This window comes from Bombina bombina, chromosome 4, assembly GCF_027579735.1.
Source record: "Bombina bombina isolate aBomBom1 chromosome 4, aBomBom1.pri, whole genome shotgun sequence".
Classification (NCBI taxonomy): Eukaryota; Metazoa; Chordata; class Amphibia; order Anura; family Bombinatoridae; genus Bombina; species Bombina bombina.
In genome coordinates this window covers 574,149,108-574,170,883 of record NC_069502.1, presented here as the reverse complement: position 1 = coordinate 574,170,883, position 21,776 = coordinate 574,149,108, and positions in this window count along the sequence as shown.

Genomic DNA, 21,776 nt, shown 5'->3' with positions numbered 1-21,776 from the left:
CTGCTCCTTTTTTTATGAAAACAATCAGCCTTAAAATGATGTTTATGGGGTTAATTGAGTTAATATATGTATGTGTTGCTGTAGAATAGATCATAAACATGAACAGAAAAATTGAAATCAACCCAAATATAAATAAAGAATGGTTTGTCACTTGTCTGTTATTTTTACTTTTACATTAAAACCTTGTAATCGTAAAATCTAAAAAATGTGACTTCAATATTGGTGCAATATTTTAAATTAACCTTGACAGTAGTCCCTATAATACTGACAAATATTTTCCCAAATAGTAATAATCCAATCATATGTTAACTTTCAGTCATGAGGATAAGAAATTATATAATATTAGATTTGACTTATATGCACACAGACAGAGAGATAGTAAAATGATTATATCATTTAGTTCTTTTGAATTTCATTTTCCTACTGCTTTAAAAACAGATTTCAAATTTACAATTCATGCCATGGATAAAAAGACTACATTTGGCATGTTATATCTTTTTCTAAGCTTCATATATTGTAGACTACATAATTTAAAGCCATTTTAGGCCAAAAAAAAAAAAAAATGTTCACTGCCTATCATACGTACCAGTCCCCTGTGGCTGTAAAAGCAAAGTGGTATGGAGAATTATTCTCTGTGTGAGATAGAACATGGGTAGCATGTGTGTTGTACTGTAGTCTTTGTTCACAAAATATCTGTCTGTCCACAGTGATTTGTAGTCCTGACATCAGAAGACAAGTGTTTATCTGCAGGGAGGCAATAATATCTTTCTGACACTTTTATTCCTTGCCTGATAAACATTAAGCAGTTGGATTTTAATAACATTAAATACATTATGTTTAACTTTAAAATGCAATGCAATCATTAGAAACAGTTTATTTTATATGGCAATCTTCTTTTACGAACAGCTAATGTAGTTAATAATTTTAACCATATTTTGAAACATACATTGCTTATTTAAATACTGTCTGTATGCCTTTGTCTGTCTCTATCTATCATCTATATGTCTGTCTCTATCAATTGATCTATCTATCTATCTATCTATCTCTCTGTCTGTCTGTCTGTCTTTCTGTCTGTCTGTCTTTCTATGCCATAATGCTATATTATTTTACAAGGCATATCTGTTAATCATGATTATCTATTATTTATGATTTTAATTTAACTCCACTTAAAGGGACAGTAAACCTTAAAAATAATGTTATATAATTCTGCACATAGTGCAGAATTATATAACATTATATTAGCGCAAACGTTTTAAAACAAAATTTCCCCCTTGAATTTTAAAAAAAACCTGCTGTTTTACAGACCCGCTCTCTGTGATCTTCTGAGCGGGTCTGTTTTTTTCAAACAGCGCATCGGGACAGCTGTATAGTCACAGCCCGGCCCGACCACGCCATAAGATTAAGTGCAGCTCGCTCCTGCTGTCTGACAGAGCAGGAGCGAGCTGCACTTAGTGCTATGGCGTGGTCGGGCCGGGCTGTGATTATACAGCTGGCCCGATGCGCTGTTTGAAAAAAACAGACCCGCTCAGAAGATCACAGAGAGCGAGTCTGTAAAACAGCAGGTTTTTTTTAAAATTCAAAGGGGAAATTTTGTTTTTAAACGTTTGCGCTAATATAATGTTATATAATTCTGCACTATGTGTATATATTTTACAAGGCATATCTGTTAATCATGATTATCTATTATTTATGATTTTAATTTAACTCCACTTAAAGGGACAGTAAACCTTAAAAATAATGTTATATAATTCTGCACATAGTGCAGAATTATATAACATTATATTAGCGCAAACGTTTTAAAACAAAATTTCCCCCTTGAATTTTAAAAAAAACCTGCTGTTTTACAGACCCGCTCTCTGTGATCTTCTGAGCGGGTCTGTTTTTTTCAAACAGCGCATCGGGACAGCTGTATAGTCACAGCCCGGCCCGACCACGCCATAAGATTAAGTGCAGCTCGCTCCTGCTGTCTGACAGAGCAGGAGCGAGCTGCACTTAGTGCTATGGCGTGGTCGGGCCGGGCTGTGATTATACAGCTGGCCCGATGCGCTGTTTGAAAAAAACAGACCCGCTCAGAAGATCACAGAGAGCGAGTCTGTAAAACAGCAGGTTTTTTTTAAAATTCAAAGGGGAAATTTTGTTTTTAAACGTTTGCGCTAATATAATGTTATATAATTCTGCACTATGTGTATATATTTTACAAGGCATATCTGTTAATCATGATTATCTATTATTTATGATTTTAATTTAACTCCACTTAAAGGGACAGTAAACCTTAAAAATAATGTTATATAATTCTGCACATAGTGCAGAATTATATAACATTATATTAGCGCAAACGTTTTAAAACAAAATTTCCCCCTTGAATTTTAAAAAAAACCTGCTGTTTTACAGACCCGCTCTCTGTGATCTTCTGAGCGGGTCTGTTTTTTTCAAACAGCGCATCGGGACAGCTGTATAGTCACAGCCCGGCCCGACCACGCCATAAGATTAAGTGCAGCTCGCTCCTGCTGTCTGACAGAGCAGGAGCGAGCTGCACTTAGTGCTATGGCGTGGTCGGGCCGGGTTGTGATTATACAGCTGGCCCGATGCGCTGTTTGAAAAAAACAGACCCGCTCAGAAGATCACATAGAGCGAGTCTGTAAAACAGCAGGTTTTTTTTAAAATTCAAAGGGGAAATTTTGTTTTTAAACGTTTGCGCTAATATAATGTTATATAATTCTGCACTATGTGCAGAATTATATAACATTATTTTTAAGGTTTACTGACACTTTAAATTATCCTTATTCAGAAAAGCTGGCTCATCACACAGGGTACAAAAATGTTATTTTACTACTTATGATACTATTATAAGAATATATAAAAACAAAATTAACAGCTTCATTCTCTGGCTAGGTTGTGCATGAGCGGCAATTAATATTAGTCATGCTTCTACCAATTGAGGTCTAGGTGCATTACTGCTGGCAATTAAAAGGACAGTAAACATCTTGTACAATCATTTCAGTTGTGTTACTGTTGAATGACATATCAGACATGTCTAAAAAATGTTTTAACAAATTAGGATACCTCTACTGCAGTTGCTTTTAATTGCCAAACTCCACCCAACATTTTAGAAACAGATAGAAGGTATACAGAAATTGTAAGATGGTAAAAAACAATAGTCTGATACAGAAATGAGCTGAGAACTAATACTCTCCTTAATTTAAAACTGCTGCCTTCTTTCAGTCTCTCCCCAAGGACTGTGATAGATACAAATTTTCGAAGGTAGATGGCGCTGGTCTTGGTATTGCACTAAGGATATGTAGATATCTTCTAATTTTCTGGAGGCAAAAGGAGACAGACTTGTTGTGTATTTAAACACCAATTAATAAGGGTGCAGTATACTCACTCCATAAGATGTATGATGTCTGCTCATCTATAGATGACCTCACAGTTAGCTGGAAACCAAGGAGAAACTCCAATAATATCGATCCAAAATGCTAAAGGCAAGGGAAAGCTCCAATCCGGTGTGTATAAAATTACTTGAAATTACAAGTAGCAACTTACTCCATCAAATCTGGAATTCCAGCAATGTCACAGCAAAGAAGCAATTCATTACTCCAAAGGTGGTAACATCATGTGATTTCAGCGGACCTGAAATGGAACTGAACACAGAACACTACTCGTTTGAGAACTCAAATTCTTTGGATTCTCTTATTGGTCATGACGTAAATATGAACGTCTGTGATTGGTCTAAATATCTGTGTTTGGCTATTCATTATTGAATTAAATTTAAACTTGTAAATCAAAATCGACATAGTTAAAACCATTATATTTCACTCTCTATATTATGAAGCTATTATAGCCAAACACAGACATGATGTTTTTATGTGAATTTCTTTAAGTTATTTTAAATGTCTTTATGTGAATCCAATTTCCTGTTCTCACACAGGAAATTGGAACTTGTACCATCTGTATTTAAACCGGCAATTAGTGTCATAGCATACAAACTTTTCAATTGTTTTTATTTGTTTTATATTTGCTCTTGAAAAAGACCTTGATGGATGATGTTGACTATCGTGTTGTATATAAGTATTTACATCACATTGCTTGAAATGTGTCTTTGTATGAATAACGCCATTGATAACTGTAATGGCTAAATCTAGAAAAGTGGCCTGAGTTTCATGTATTTCTGGGGTTAATATGATATTCATATTGATACTATTTAGTTGAGAAATGAAAAATTGTAGAGATCCTGAGTCCCCCTTCCAGATACATAGAACATCATCAATATATCTCCGCCATGTCACCAGGTCCGCCCCAAGCCTGTCATTGGACCATACATATTAATGTTCAAAGTGGTCCATATAAATGTTGGCGTAACTTGTCATAGCATACAGACTTTTCAACTGTTTTTATTTGTTTTAAATTTGCTCTTGAAAAAGACGTTTGTACATGTTGAAACACATTGAGCCATTAAAAAACTTTTTTACCACCTTTGGAGTAATGAATTGCTTCTTTGCTGTGACATTGCCGGAATTCCAGATTTGATGGAGAAAGTTGCTACTTGTAATTTCAAGTAATCTTATACACACCTGATTGGAGCTTTTCCTTGCCTTTAGCATTTTGGATCGATATTATTGGAGTTTCTCCTTGGTTTCCAGCTAACTGTGAGGTCATCTATAGATGAGCAGACATCATACATCTTATGGAGTGAGTATACTGCACCCTTATTAATTTGTGTTTATATACACAACATGTCTGTCACCTTTTGCCACCAGAAAATTAGAAGATATCTACATATCCTTAGTGCAATACCAAGACCAGCGCCATCTACCTTTGAAACTTTCCACCCAACATTTGCCTTATTTTTAGGAGCCAATCTGGGCTTTTGTCTGCAGAGAACAAGGCTGGTAATGGTGATATAGTTAATATAAAAATGAATTATTTTTCAGTTTGTATCAATTAAAGTCCATTATGGAAAGATATGTAAAAAAAAAAAATCATCAAATTTTAGAGCTAAATTATTGAAAGGGTCAAAATAAATAATGAAATTTCATTGCAATGTTTAATTATGCATAACTAAACATTTTATATAAAAAGCTTAAGGTATTTACGGACCGTTTAAGTAGCCGGCTTAGTGACTGCTTGAAATTGGTTATGACAGCTATTAGTGTCTGTAGAATAGGCAAAACAACAACTGCAAAGACATCTTATTCGACAATATATGCAAGGCATCAACAAGTTGATGCTATCTGATTTTCTTTTGAAGATAAAAAGTAGCTCAAAGTCTGATGTTTATTATGCACTGTAAGGTATGGAAGATACAGATTTAGTTCTCTGCTTACTATAGTGAGATTATTTTAGAAGTCCCATCCATCAGTACTGAAAGGTCCCCTCACAAACATTTTATCTTGAGAGCTGATTATATTGCTTTGCAGAATGTTGGGTATGAAGTAGAAGCACTTACATCATAATATATGCTAAAAACAAAACATACAAATAATTTGAGTGATTTCTCTCCATAATGGCAAGTCTCTGACTATTGGGCATTTAGTCTTTCTAGGTAGCAAATCTATTAGCTTACATTACTGTATCCTGCAACATGATCTGGGACTACTTCCCTAATTAAGTGAATCGTCTACACCTGAATTTTTATTGTTTTAAAAGATAGATAATCCCTTTTTTACCCATTCCCCAGTTTTGCATAACCAAGACAGTTATGTTAATACACGTTTTACCTCTGTGATTACCTTGTATCTAAGCATCTTCTGACAGCCACCTGATCACATGACATTTTATTTATTATCTATTGACTTGCATTTTAGCCAATTAGTGCTGTGTTGCGCTAACTCTTAAATACCTCCATGGGTGTGAGTACAATGTTATCTATATGACCCACATGAACTATCAGTCTTCTGTTGTGAAAAGCAAATAAAAAAGCATGTGATCAAGAGGCTGTCTATAGTGGCTTAGAAACAGGCAGAAATGTAGAGGTTTAAATGTTATAAAGTATATTAATATAACAATGTTAGTTGTGCAAAGCTGGGGAATCGGTAGTAAAGGCGTTGTCTATCTTTTTAAACAATAACAATTTTTGTTTTGACTGTCCCTTTAATGAAACATTAAAGTGATGGTAATTCCTAACTATTTTGATGTGAGGTGGAAACGTCAGACAAATAAAGGAATTTTCAGCATGAAGTATTTTTTTACTTCATGACTGAAAGTCCCCTTTATTTGTTCCACTGGTAAATCCTAGCGTTTTACAAATGATAGGATTTACTATCACTTGAAACATACATTTGGAGCGGCATACAACTGTAGTTTTTTATGCAGCTTTATATCTGAGAAGTTCCAAGGAAACTTACTAAGCAAAAACAACCCTACTAATATAAATATGCAATTAATGCTAACTGTTCATCACACATGTAAATGATGACAACGATTGGAAGAAGTTGTCCTCTTCTCTCTTCCCATAAGTTTTTGCATTGATTTTCCTCAGTTAACAGACAGAAATTGATAAGCACTTTCTACTCTATAACTAAATATAAAGTTATAAATTATATAATATAAATTTAAATTGTAAGCATATTCATTTGCTTATTTTTTTAAACGCTGGTCATAGTGCAGAAAGATCATCTGTGTTAGGGTCTGATCACCAAAAAGCTCTCTGCTCTGGTGAGATTATCTAATACATATTAGGCCAGATTACAAGTGGCGTGATATTTAGTGTTTTCACTTGCACGCAAATATTGCGAGAAGTAAACTTTGTAGTGCGCACGGGTCTTTATCATATTGGATACAATTTATTTTTCCTGACACCCTGACAGTTGCTGTTTCTTTTGAGATGTGAGTGCAAATTCACCCTGACTGTTCTTTTATATATATTATATATTATTATTATATTATATTATGTTACATTTTAATATTTAATAATGTTTTTACTGTATGTACTATAAATAATTTATTTCCCAGTGTTCTTCACATAGGAGAAAATGTTCTTTGTATTTTTAAATAGATAAACCAACCAACCAACAGTACAGGGTAAAATGAAAAAGTTCACTTTGCAAGCAGGGTGCACATAGAAAAGGATAATTACTTCCCCTCACTTACAAATATTTAGAAATGAGTTCCACAGAACAATTTCAATTCTTAGTAGAAAGTTCTTAAGAGTATGTACAGATGAGACACGGTAAACGACTACAGTCAATATATAGGACTGTATTCATGTAACTTGGCTCATCAGTACATCAGTTTACCAAATTTTTACTAAGAATTGAAGTGGTGCTTTGGAACTAATTTTCTACATAGTTGTATTTTTGAATAGATACTCCTATATACCTATATATACCTATATATATTTTTATTCATATAGGTGTAGATAATTATTTACAAAAAAATATATCATATATATATATATAGTCGAGAACAGTAAGGAGAGGACGCAATTGCTAGTGGAGTTTAGTTAGTTGTAGCTAGGCTTTATTGCCCAAGCAGCTATAAGTAAATGTGGTGCAGACCCTTTAATTTTACTGTATCATGTACACAAAAGAAAGAAATACCAGGAATGTAATCCTGGTACAGCAAAGACAGGGACTTCAGCACTCTTTTAGAAAAACTCACAAATCACTTGAATATAATTAAAGGGACAGTTTACTCAAAAATTTTCTCCCCTTTAATTTGTTCCCAATGATCCACTTTACCTGCTGGAGTGTATTAAATTGTTTACAAGTAGCTCCTTTGCCCTTATATTGGCATTTGAAATTGTTAATTTAGCATGTGGTATCCCCACCTATTCTGAAAGTTTGTGGCCGCGCGTACCAGCTATAGATAAGCTTTGTAAACACAGCCAGCAGAAGAAATTACACTCCCAGTGTGATAAAGCAGAGATAAGGTAATAAAATGTTGATTTTCCATTGTTCTCTCAAAGTATTGGTGATTGTTTTAAGGACAGATATAAGATAAAGAAGCAGGTATATGTGCACAATGTGATACAGTAATGAGATGTGATTATACCTACAAGCTCAAACTATTTTATTAGGCTGTGGCTTCAAAACACAAAATCAGAGCTTTAATATACAGAAATAAACCTTAAAAAGCTAATTTTCATACATTTTTTACTCTGCAGTTGGTAAAAAAAGCAATTGTAAACACATTAAGGGAAAAACTATTTTACAGTATACTGTCCCTTTAAATAATTTTAATTGTGACAGTCAAATCCTCCACACCATGGGAACAGACCCATGCAGGATATAGATATTAAAGCACATAAGCATACAAATTCAACTCATAGATGACAACTTAAAAGAACCTGACCGGTCAGGGGTACACGCAAAGCACAGCTGCAAAATAGTATAAACATCAATGGTATTGCTTATTCACAGGATTGTGTGATAGACCACTACACCAAGCTGCACACAGAACCCCCCAGTCAATTGGCTGGGAGGTATATCCTGGGCAGGTTTTGAGACGGGATCTAAGTGGTTAACATAACGATGCCTGTGATATGCAACTTCAGTAAAATAATCACATAGCTTTAAATGTACATGGATGCATTAGTACACAATTGTATTGTATTTTATATATCAAGTGAGCCCACCTCTAGCTTAGCTACACCCAGCTGCAGTCAGCACCCCTACACGTGAGGGGCTAATTGCTGTGCAGGTTCTAAATGCGATCTAAGCAAACCAGCAGGTGAGCCCCCTGAATATGCACACAAGTAAACAAGTAGGCACAAGTAGTAGAAACAGTGCGATTCATACAGTGTTCCTCAAACATTCGTTGTATATATACACAGTTCTACAGAAAAAGTCTGCAAAGCAAGATGCAAAGATATTAGCATATAGGTGCCACAAGTAAGTTAATATTTCCACATAGGGGCAAGCGAAAGTCAAGTTGTGTTATATAAAGCACAGTCTAGGCAAGAAATGTATGACTCCAAGCAAAGACAATTAACAAGATTATCAGTCTTTTCATAAGACAAGGAAGCGCCTTTATCGTATTCACACAGCTTGTAACTTTAGTGCCGTAAGTTTCTTCAACATGGTCACCTATTCCACACTGATACTCTACCAGGTGTCAACATGTTATATTAATACGACCTTGCTTTCAGATGCTTTTGTACTGAGTATCCACATTGGTGTGTATTTTTTTCCCACTTGTTAGCATTCCATGCCAGTAGCGATCTCCATCGCCAACGCCAAACACAGCGGTGCTCCACGTGTATCACGTGACCTGGTCGGCTCCACCAATGCCGACGCTAGTAAAAATTTGGTAAACTGATGTACTGATGAGCCAAGTTACATGAATACAGTCCTATATATTGACTGTAGTCGTTTACCGTGTCTCATCTGTACATACTCTTAAGAACTTTCTACTAAGAATTGAAATTGTTCTGTGGAACTCATTTCTAAATATTTGTAAGTGAGGGGAAGTAATTATCCTTTTCTATGTGCACCCTGCTTGCAAAGTGAACTTTTTCATTTTACCCTGTACTGCTGGTTGGTTGGTTGATCTATTTAAAAATACAAAGAACATTTTCTCCTATGTGAAGAACACTGGGAAATAAATTATTTATAGTACATACAGTAAAAACATTATTAAATATTAAAATTGAATGACAATTATTTTAATATTTTCAGGTATTTGAGTGGAAAGGGCTCCAAAGTATATACATACATACATACACATTTATAAACACATGAATAAAAATATATACACATATATACATTTGTATATCTAAAACACACATACAATTAGGCATGTATATGTATGTATGTGTATATATATATGTATATACATATATATATATATATATATATATATATATACACACATTATAGCCCTTTTCATTTGAGCCATTATAACTTTTTAATTTTAATATTTAATTTATATCAGATAGTGTGTGTGTATGTATGTATGTATATATATATATATATAAAACTTTATTTTAATGTATTTATGTTGTGTTTAGTGCAACTTTTTTAGCCCTAACCCTTTACGTAAATTTAGATTGCGCTTGTGCAGTCAGCTTTATTTTCAACTAGTAATACAAGTGCAAGTTAGAGTGGCACTTGTAATCTAGCCCTTTGACAGTACACTGAAGTACCTTAAAGAATTTTATAAGAGCAAATTTTAGCTTGAGAGATTTTTATCTGGCAGATTTCTGGTTAAGCGTCCTACAATAATAGACATACCTATATCCTCTAGTACTGTTTCGCTTGTCAAAAAGAACAACACTAATAATTCACCTTAATCAACTCCAGAAGACAAAGTGTTTAAAAAAAAATGATGCTAGACCATAATTATTTATGTAAAGTAGCAGCATATTTTTAAAGGCATAATAATGTGTAAGTTTCCTCATTTGTATTCACTTCACCATTTGGTATTTATGATGCCTATATAAAAAGAGGATATACAATTAAAACATTTGATTATGATTGTGATGATGATGATGATAATAATTTATTTTGATGGAATAACTGGGGATAACTTGGATCATGTACATTCTCCTACAACTTGTTGTACTGATTCTTGGTTGAAATAATAAGGTAGATTGTAAAATTCTCTATTATTTTACACTGTTTTGCTCAAATTTCTGCTTGAATATAATTATTGTTAAAGACATGGATGATTGTCTTCACTAATGACTTAATAACTGACTTAATTAATGAGAAAGCTGCAGAGAACAGAAGCACTCTGTTAGTTGCAAATAGGACCTAATGTGGGGAAAACAATTTACAGGTTTGGATAAAATGCCCTGAAGGGCCCCATTGCTAAAGTCGAGAAGTAACCTTTACCTGACTAAATACAGTTTAAATCTCTTGTTGCATTGCATTTTGTCTGTACTTTGGGGCATATTTATCAAAGTGCGAGTGGACATGATACGATGTAGCGTATCATGTCCACTGCACATCGATAAATGCCGACAGCATATGCTGTCGGCATTTATCATTGCACAAGCAGTTCACCAGAACTGCTTGTGCAATACTGCCCCCTGCAGATTTGCAGCCAATCGGCCACTAGCAGTGGGTATCAATCAACCCGATCATATTCGATCGGGTTGATGTCTTTCTGCCGCCTCAGGGCAGGCGGACAAGTTATGGAACAGCAGTCTTTAAACCGCTACTTCATAACTGCTGTTTCCGACGAGCCTTAAGGCTCACCGGAAACAAGGGGCATCAAGCTCCATTCAGAGCTTGATAATTCGGCCCCTTAGTATTGAATAGATATACATTATATACATTGATATAAATGTGGCAGAGAGATTAAAGGAACAGTAAACACAGTAGATTTGCATAATTAACAAATGCATGTTAAAAAGACAATACAGTAGCACTTAGGGGTCAATTTATCAACCCGTCAATAGGCCCCAATGTATTTGTTTCCACTTGAACCTTCAGGCTCACCGGAACCAGGAGTTAAGAAGCAGCGGTCTTAAGACCGCTGCTCCTTAACTTGTCCGCCACCTCTGAGGTGGCAGACAGCAATCAGCCTGATCGGATACAAACTGGTTGATTGACACCCCCTGCTAGCGGCCAATCTGTAGGGGGCGTCATTGCATATGCTGTCGACATTTATCGTTGTGCGGCGGAAATGATCAGCTACAGAGAATCATGTCCGCCCGCACAATAATAAATAAGTCCCTTAGTCTAAACTTCAAATGAGTAGTCAAATTGTTTCTGACAAATTTAAAAATTATGTCTATTTCCATTCCCTTTGTTCCATGTGACAGCCATCAGCTAATCACAAATGCATATGTATATATTCTGTGAATTCTTGCACATGCTCAGTAGATGCTAGTGACTCAAAAAGTGTAAATATAACTGTGCACATTTTGCTAATGGAAGTAAATTGGAAAGTTGCTTAAAATTCAGTGCTCTATCTGAATCATGACCGTTCAATTTTGACTTGAGTGTCCCTTTAATCTATGTGTCTGTCTGTTCTGTCTGTCTGTCTGTCTGTCTATCTATCATCTATCTATATATCATATCTATCTATCTTATCTATCTTATCTATCTGTGTTTGTCTGATGATAACTTTGTGGCTTCTTTAAGGTCACAGACAAGATAAAATATGCAGACAATCTTACTGAAGTTATTTTAAAATGCAGCTGCCATATACATTTTATTATACATTTATTTTGTGCCTCAGGCTGGAATAAACTACAAGAGAAATGATTGTCATGTGTCAAAATTACATTCTTGTATAAAGTAGAACTAACTCAAACTGTAATATAATATTCAACTGGCTCATATGTAATCTGTATGTTACCATCAAGGCTTGAGTCAGAACCATTATTTATGTAACCAGTTCACCTCCTGCAAGCAACAATTATCTAATATTTGTATTAAAATTAACTTACATGTAGACCATAAATAAGAAAATTGCTGTTAATGTTTTGACAAGCTAAGCTGTCAAATTAAATTGACAACAAGTTGTTCAATTATATTACAGCTACAGTATATGGGAACATGTTGTTTCTATATAGTTTTTCAATGTTATGGTACAAATGCATAAACATATTACATAACGTCTTTCTGATTAATGCATAATTTTGGTGCTGTTTTAATATTACATTAAAAAACATTTTAAATGATTCATCTATCGGGACTTGATCTAGTTTCTATTAGAAATAATTTTAAGCAGACATTTTCAGAAATTATTACTGACTTCTATAACTTTGGTTACACACTTACTTGATGCAACATTTCTGAAAAATACAGATGCTTAAAAAAATCATTTTTGTAACTGAATTTGTCATGGTTGCTATTTCTACAGGACACCTTATCATCACCTAACATTATATTCCGCTTTCAAATTTTATTTCTAAGCTATTTGCCACAATCAATTTTCAAATTTGAAGCTCCCCCACCACGTATCCAATTTGAAGGAGCCAATCATTCTGGACTTGATAATGGAGTTTAAATGATTTGCCATGATAATTTTGTTATAAAACCTTGCATTGTTACCCAACTCTCTGAGTTGAGGCCAATTATTCTGTAGTCTGCGCAAGAAGTCTGTATCGTGCACATCCAATTCTCTGTATTAGAAAGCCCACATTTTTTTTTAAACTACAGGAAAGGGTGGCATCAATAATTAAACATTTTTATTATAAAATATCTAAATCTTTCAATGTCACTTTAAGTAATTGAAATAACATATTGTCCCTTTGTACACATAACTGATTTTTCATTTAGAACTCAAGATTAAAGGGACAATCAACACCAAACTTGTTACTCTTTAAAAAGATAGATAACGCCTTTACTACCCATTCCCCAGCTTTGCACAACCAACATTGTTAGATGAATATACTTTATAACATATAAACCGCTAAATTTCTGCTTATTTCTAAGCCACTACAGACAGCCTCTTATCACATGCTTTTTTATTAGCTTTTCACAACAAGAGACCAGTAATCCATGTGGGCCATATAAATAATATTGCGCTCTCTCTTGTGGAGTTGTGGCTGACACTGCACTAATTGGCTAAAATGCAAGTCAATAGATGATAAATAAATTGCATTGTAATCAGGGGCCAGTCTGCAGAGGCTTAGATACAAGATTATCACAGAGGTTAAAAGTATATTAATATAACCATAGTGGTTCTGCAAAACTGGGGAATGGGTAATAAAGGGATTATCTATCTTTTTAAATAATAAACATTTTGGAGATGACTGTCCCTTAAAAAACAACAACTTAAAAATGAACTATTGATATGTCCTTGTAGATTATTTAGTCTGTATGTGATCAGCATCAAAAACATCAAATACAAGCTAAAAGTCCATAGAAAAATAGAAGACTCTAACATGGCGAAAAAGGTATCTCAACATCACCTTATAATAAGCATTTCCTGAAAAACAAGATGAATATTATCCCAGGAAGCCTTAACTTTAATTGAGCAATGAGCAATGCATTTGTTCATACAGGATTTGCAGAACATACCTCAAATGAAGAGAAATAGCTTTAAAATTGTCTTTGCTAACTTCCAGACCAGTGTCAAGGAAAACACAAGGCAAACAAACACCACAATATATTTCATATTTCACATTGAGATTGTAATGTTTGTTCCTTAGAAAATCTATACTATAATCGCATTTGTAACGCATCCGTCGCCAGTTGCACATGCATTCTCAAAAGAATGTTGACTGCGCAAGGGAGCCAAAATTTTCGGAATCCACCTGGATGCAACATAAGGCAAACCAAAAGCCTTTAAAGAAAAAAATCACATAACCGCCCGTAAGAAATAAATAACAAAAAACGTAACCGCCCGCACGAAGTATAACAAAAAATAAACAAACACCTAAACTGCAAACTCCCACATTGCAAAATAATAAAGTAATTAACCCCTAATCAGCAAATAACATAATTAAAATATTAACCACTAAACTGCCAACCCCCCGCATCGCAATAAACCTAATCAACCTATTAACCCCTAAACCACCAACCCCCCAGATTGCAAACAACCTAATAAACCAATTAACCCCTAAACTGCCAAACCCCCACATCGCATTAAACCTAATTAACCTATTAATCCCTAAACTGCCAAACTCCCCACAACACAAATAACTAATTTAATTACATAGGCCTAGATTTGGAGTTTGGCGGTAGCCGTGAAAACCAGCGTTAGAGGCTCCTAACGCTGGTTTTAGGCTACCTCCGGTATTTGGAGTCACTCAAAAAAGGGTCTAACGCTCACTTTTCAGCCGCAACTTTTCCATACCGCAGATCCCCTTACGTCAATTGCGTATCCTATCTTTTCAATGGGATTTTTCTAACTCCGGTATTTAGAGTCGTGTCTGAAGTGAGCGTTAAAATTCTAACGACAAAACTCCAGCCGCAGAAAAAAGTCAGTAGTTAAGAGCTTTCTGGGCTAACGCCGGTTCATAAAGCTCTTAACTACTGTACTCTAAAGTACACTAACACCCATAAACTACCTATGTACCCCTAAACCGAGGCCCCCCCACATCGCCGTCACTCGATTTAATTTTTTTAACCTCTAATCTGCCGACCGCCACCTACGTTATCCTTATGTACCCCTAATCTGCTGCCCCTAACACCGCCGACCCCTATATTACATTTATTAACCCCTAACCTGCCCCCCACAACGTCGCAGCCAGCTACCTACAATAATTAACCCCTAATCTGCTGAACGCAAAGAGCCGCCACCTACATTATAGCTATGTACCCCTAATCTGCTGCCCCTAACACCGCCGACCCCTATATTATATTTATTAACCCCTAATCTGCCCCCCACAACGTCGCCTCCACCTGCCTACACTTATTAACCCCTAATCTGCCGAGCGGACCGCACCGCTATCATAATAAAGTTATTAACCCCTAATCCGCCTCACTAACCCTATAATAAATAGTATTAACCCCTAATCTGCCCTCCCTAACATCGCCGACACCTAACTTCAAACATTAACCCCTAATCTGCCGACTGGAGCTCACCGCTATTCTAATAAATTTATTAACCCCTAAAGCTAAGTCTAACCCTAACACTAACACCCCCCTAACTTAAATATAATTTAAATCTAACGAAATAAATTAACTCTTATTAAATAAATTATTCCTATTTAAAGTTAAATACTTACCTGTAAAATAAATCCTAATATAGCTACAATATAAATTATAATTATATTATAGCTATTTTAGGATTAATATTTATTTTACAGGTAACTTTGTATTTATTTTAACCAGGTACAATAGCTATTAAATAGTTAAGAACTATTTAATAGCTAAAATAGTTAAAATAATTACAAAATTACCTGTAAAATAAATCCTAACCTAAGTTACAATTAAACCTAACACTATACTATCATTAAATTAATTAAATAAAATACCTACAATTACCTACAATTAAACCTAACACTACACTATCAATACATTAATTAAATACAATATCTACAAATAACTACAATGAAATAAACTAACTAAAGTACAAAAAATAAAAAAGAACTAAGTTACAAAAAATAAAAACATATTTACAAACATAAGAAAAATCTTACAACAATTTTAAACTAATTACACCTACTCTAAGCCCCCTAATAAAATAACAAAGCCCCCCAAAATAAAAAAATGCCCTACCCTATTCTAAATTACTAAAGTTCAAAGCTCTTTTACCTTACCAGCCCTGAACAGGGCCCTTTGCGGGGCATGCCCCAAAGAATTCAGCTCTTTTGCCTGTAAAAAAAAACATACAATACCCCCCCCAACATTACAACCCACCACCCACATACCCCTAATCTAACCCAAACCCCCCTTAAATAAACCTAACACTAAGCCCCTGAAGATCTTCCTACCTTGTCTTCACCTCACCGGGTATCACACCGATCCGTCCTGGCTCCGATATCTTCATCCAACCCAAGAGGGGGCTAGACATCCATCATCCGATGGCTGAAAAAGTCCAGAAGAGGGTCCAAAGTCTTCATCCTATCCGGGAAGAAGAGTAGATCCGGAACAGGAACCATCTTCTTCCAAGCGGCATCTTCTATCTTCATCCGATGAGGACCGGCTCCATCCTGAAGACCTCCACCGCGGACCCATCTTCATCTGGCGACGTCCAACTGAAGAATGACGGTTCCTTTAAGGGACGTCATCCAAGATGGCGTCCCTCGAATTCCAATTGGCTGATAGGATTCTATCAGCCAATCGGAATTAAGGTAGGAATATTCTGATTGGCTGATGGAATCAGCCAATCAGAATCAAGATCAATCTGATTGGCTGATCCAAGCAGCCAATCAGATTGAGATCGCATTCTATTGGCTGATCGGAACAGCCAATAGAATGCGAGCTTAATCTGATTGGCTGATTGGATCAGCCAATCGGATTGAACTTGAATCTGATTGGCTGATTCCATCAGCCAATCAGAATATTCCTACCTTAATTCCGATTGGCTGATAGAATCCTATCAGCCAATCGGAATTCGAGGGACGCCATCTTGGATGACGTCCCTTAAAGGAACCGTCATTCTTCAGTTGGACGTCGCCGGATGAAGATGGGTCCGCGGTGGAGGTCTTCAGGATGGAGCCGGTCCTCATCGGATGAAGATAGAAGATGCCGTTTGGAAGATGATGGTTGCCGGTCCGGATCTACTCTTCTTCCCGGATAGGATGAAGACTTTGGAGCCTCTTCTGGACCTCTTCAGCCGCCCGATGATGGATCGCCAGCCCCCGCTTGGGTTGGATGAAGATTTTGGAGCCAGGACCGATCGGTGAACCTGGTATGGTGAAGACAAGGTAGGATGATCTTCAGGGGCTTAGTGTTACATTTATTTAAGGGGGGTTTGGGTTAGATTAGGGGTATGTGGGTGGTGGGTTGTAATGTTGGGGGGGGGATATTGTATGTTTATTTTTACAGGCAAAAGAGCTGAATTATTTGGGGCATGCCCCGCAAAGGGCCCTGTTCAGGGCTGGTAAGGTAAAAGAGCTTTGAACTTTAGTAATTTAGAATAGAGTAGGGCATTTTTTATTTTGGGGGGCTTTGTTATTTTATTAGGGGGCTTAGAGTAGGTGTAATTAGTTTAAAATTGTTGTAAGATTTTCTTTATGTTTGTAAATATTTTTTTATTTTTTGTAACTTAGTTCTTTTTTATTTTTTGTACTTTAGTTAGTTTATTTCATTGTAGTTATTTGTAGATATTGTATTTAATTAATGTATTGATAGTGTAGTGTTAGGTTTAATTGTAGGTAATTGTAGATATTTTATTTAATTAATTTAATGATAGTGTAGTGTTAGGTTTAATTGTAACTTAGGTTAGGATTTATTTTACAGGTAATTTTGTTATTATTTTAACTAGGTAACTATTAAATAGTTATTAACTATTTAATAGCTATTGTACCTGGTTGAAATAATTACAAAGTTACCTGTAAAATAAATATTAATCCTAAAATAGCTATAATATAATTATAATTTATATTGTAGCTATATTAGTATTTATTTTACAGGTAAGTATTTAGCTTTAAATAGGAATAATTTATTTAATAAAAGATAATTAATTTCGTTAGATTAAAATTATATTTAATTTAGGGGGGTGTTAGTGTTAGGGTTAGACTTAGCTTTAGGGGTTAATACATTTATTAGAATAGCGGTGAGCTCCAGTCGGCAGATTAGGGGTTAATAATTGAAGTTAGGTGTCGGTGATGTTAGGGAGGGCAGATTAGGGGTTAATACTATTTATTATAGGGTTAGTGAGGCGGATTAGGGGTTAATAACTTTATTATAGTAGCGGTGCGGTCCGCTCGGCAGATTAGGGGTTAATAAGTGTAGGCAGGTGGAGGCGATATTGAGGGGGGCAGATTAGGGGTTAATAAATATAATATAGGGGTCGGCGGTGTTAGGGGCAGCAGATTAGCGGTACATAGGGATAATGTAAGTAGCGGCGGTTTACGGAGCGGCAGATTAGGGGTTAATAATAATATGCAGGGGTCAGCAATAGCGGGGACGGCAGAATAGGGGTTAATAAGTGTAAGGTTAGGGGTGTTTAGACTCGGGGTACATGTTAGAGTGTTAGGTGCAGACGTAGGAAGTGTTTCCCCATAGGAAACAATGGTGCTGCGTTAGGAGCTGAACGCGGCTTTTTTGCAGGTGTTAGGTTTTTTTTCAGCTCAAGCAGCCCCATTGTTTCCTATGGGGGAATCGTGCACGAGCACATTTTTGAGGCTTGGTATCGAGAGTTGCAGTTGCATTAAATATGCTCTACGCTCCTTTTTTGGAGCCTAACGCAGCCTTTATGTGGACTCTCAATACCAGAGTTATTTTTATGGTGCGGCCAGAAAAAAGCCAGCGTTAGCTACGCGGGTCCTTACCGACAAAACTCTAAATCTAGCCGTAAGCCCCCTAACCTAACACCCCATAAATTAATCCCAATACTACATTACAATTTAAATAATAAAACCTAACATTAAATTACAAAGAAGTAATCTAAAATTGCAAAAAATAAAAAACGCTAAAATTACAGAAAAAAATAAACAAAATTAAAATGATCAAAAATAAAAAAATTAAACCTAATCACTATGGCCTAGATTTGGAGTTTGGCGGTAGCCGTGAAAACCAGCATTAGAGGCTCCTAAAGCTGGTTTTAGGCTACCTCGGGTATTTGGAGTCAGTCAAAAAAGGGTCTAACGCTCACTTTTCAGCCGCGACTTTTCCATACCGCAGATCCCCTTACGTCAATTGCGTATCCTATCTTTTCAATGGGATTTTTCTAACTCCGGTATTTAGAGTCGTGTCTGAAGTGAGCGTTAGAATTCTAACGACAAAACTCCACCCGCAGAAAAAAGTCAGTAGTTAAGAGCTTTCTGGGCTAACGCCGGTTTATAAAGCTCTTAACTACTGTGCTATAAAGTACACTAACACCCATAAACTACCTATGCACCCCTAAACCGAGGTCCCCCCACATCGCCGCCACTCGGTTAAATTTTTTTAACCCCTAATCTGCCGACCGCCACCTACGTTATACTTATGTACCCCTAATCTGCTGCCCCTAACACCGCCGACCCCTATATTATATTTATTAACCCCTAACCTGCCCCCCACAACGTCGCAGCCAGCTACCTACAATAATTAACCCCTAATCTGCCGACCGCAAAGCGCCGCTACTTAAGTTATCCTTATGTACCCCTAATCTGCTGCCCCTAACACCGCTGACCCCTATATTATATTTATTAACCCCTAATCTTCCCCCCTCAACGTCGCCTCCACCTGCCTACACTTATTGACCCCTAATCTGTCGAGCGGACCGCACCGCTACTATAATAAAGTTATTAACCCCTAATCCGCCTCACTAACCCTATAATAAATAGTATTAACACCTAATCTGCCCTCCCTAACATCGCCGACACCTAACTTCAATTATTAACCCCTAATCTGCCGACCGGAGCTCACCGATATTCTAATAAATGTATTAACCTCTAAAGCTAAGTCTAACCCTAACACTAACACCCCCCTAACTTAAATATAATTTAAATCTAACGAAATTAATTAACTCTTATTAAATAAATTATTCCTATTTAAAGCTAAATACTTACCTGTAAAATAAATCCTAATATAGCTACAATATAAATTATAATTAAATTATAGCTATTTTAGGATTAATATTTATTTTACAGGTAACTTTGTATTTATTTTAACCAGGTACAATAGCTATTAAATAGTTAAGAACTATTTAATAGCTAAAATAGTTAAAATAATTACAAAATTACCTGTAAAATAAATCCTAACCTAAGTTACAATTAAACCTAACACTATACTATCATTAAATTAATTAAATAAAATACCTACAATTACCTACAATTAAACCTAACACTACACTATCAATACATTAATTAAATACAATACCTACAAATAACTACAATGAAATAAACTAACTAAAGTACAAAAAATAGCTCTTTTGCCTGTAAAAAAAACCATACAATACCCCCCCCAACATTACAACCCACCACCCACATACCCCTAATCTAACCCAAACCCCCCTTAAATAAACCTAACACTAAGCCCCTGAAGATCATCCTACCTTGTCTTCATCTCACCGGGTATCACCGATCGGTCCTGGCTCCAAAATCTTCATCCAACCCAAGCGGGGGCTGGCGATCCATCATCCGGTGGCTGAAGAGGTCCAGAAGAGGCTCCAAAGTCTTCATCCTATCCGGGAAGAAGAGTAGATCCGGACCGGCAACCATCATCTTCCAAGCGGCATCTTCTATCTTCATCCGATGAGGACCGGCTCCATCCTGAAGACCTCCACCGCGGACCCATCTTCATCCGGCGACGTGCAACTGAAGAATGACGGTTCCTTTAAGGGACATCATCCAAAATGGCGTCCCTCGAATTCCGATTGGCTGATAGGATTCTATCAGCCAATCGGAATTAAGGTAGGAATATTCTGATTGGCTGATGGAATCAGCCAATCAGAATCAAGTTCAATCCGATTGGCTGATCCAATCAGCCAATCAGATTGAGCTTGCATTCTATTGGCTGTTCCTATCAGCCAATAGAATGCGAGCTCAATCTGATTGGCTGATTGGATCAGCCAATCGGATTGATCTTAATTCTGATTGGCTGATTCCATCAGCCAATCAGAATATTCCTACCTTAATTCCGATTAGCTGATAGAATCCTATCAGCCAATCGGAATTCGAGGGACGCCATCTTGGATGACGTCCCTTAAAGGAACCGTCATTCTTCAGTTGGATGTCGCCGGATGAAGATGGGTCCGCGGTGGAGGTCTTCAGGATGGAGCCGGTCCTCATCGGATAAAGATAGAAGATGCCGCTTGGAAGATGATGGTTGCCGGTCCGGATCTACTCTTCTTCCTAGATAGGATGAAGACTTTGGAGCCTCTTCTGGACCTCTTCAGCCACCGGATGATGGATCGCCAGCCCCCGCTTGGGTTGGATGAAGAGTTTGGAGCCAGGACCGATCGGTGAACCTGGTATGGTGAAGACAAGGTAGGATGATCTTCAGGGGCTTAGTGTTAGGTTTATTTAAGGGGGGTTTGGGTTAGATTAGGGGTATGTGGGTGGTGGGTTGTAATGTTGGGGGGGGTTTTGTTGTTTTTTATTTACAGGCAAAAGAGCTGAACTTCTTGGGGCATGCCCCGCAAAGGGCCCGGTTCAGGGCTGGTAAGGTAAAAGAGCTTTGAACTTTAGTAATTTAGAATAGGGTAGGGCATTTTTTATTTTGGGGGTCTTTGTTATTTTATTAGGGGGCTTAGAGTAAGTGTAATTAGTTTAAAATTGTTGTAATATTTTTCTTATGTTTGTAAATATTTTTTTATTTTTTGTAGCTTAGTTCTTTTTT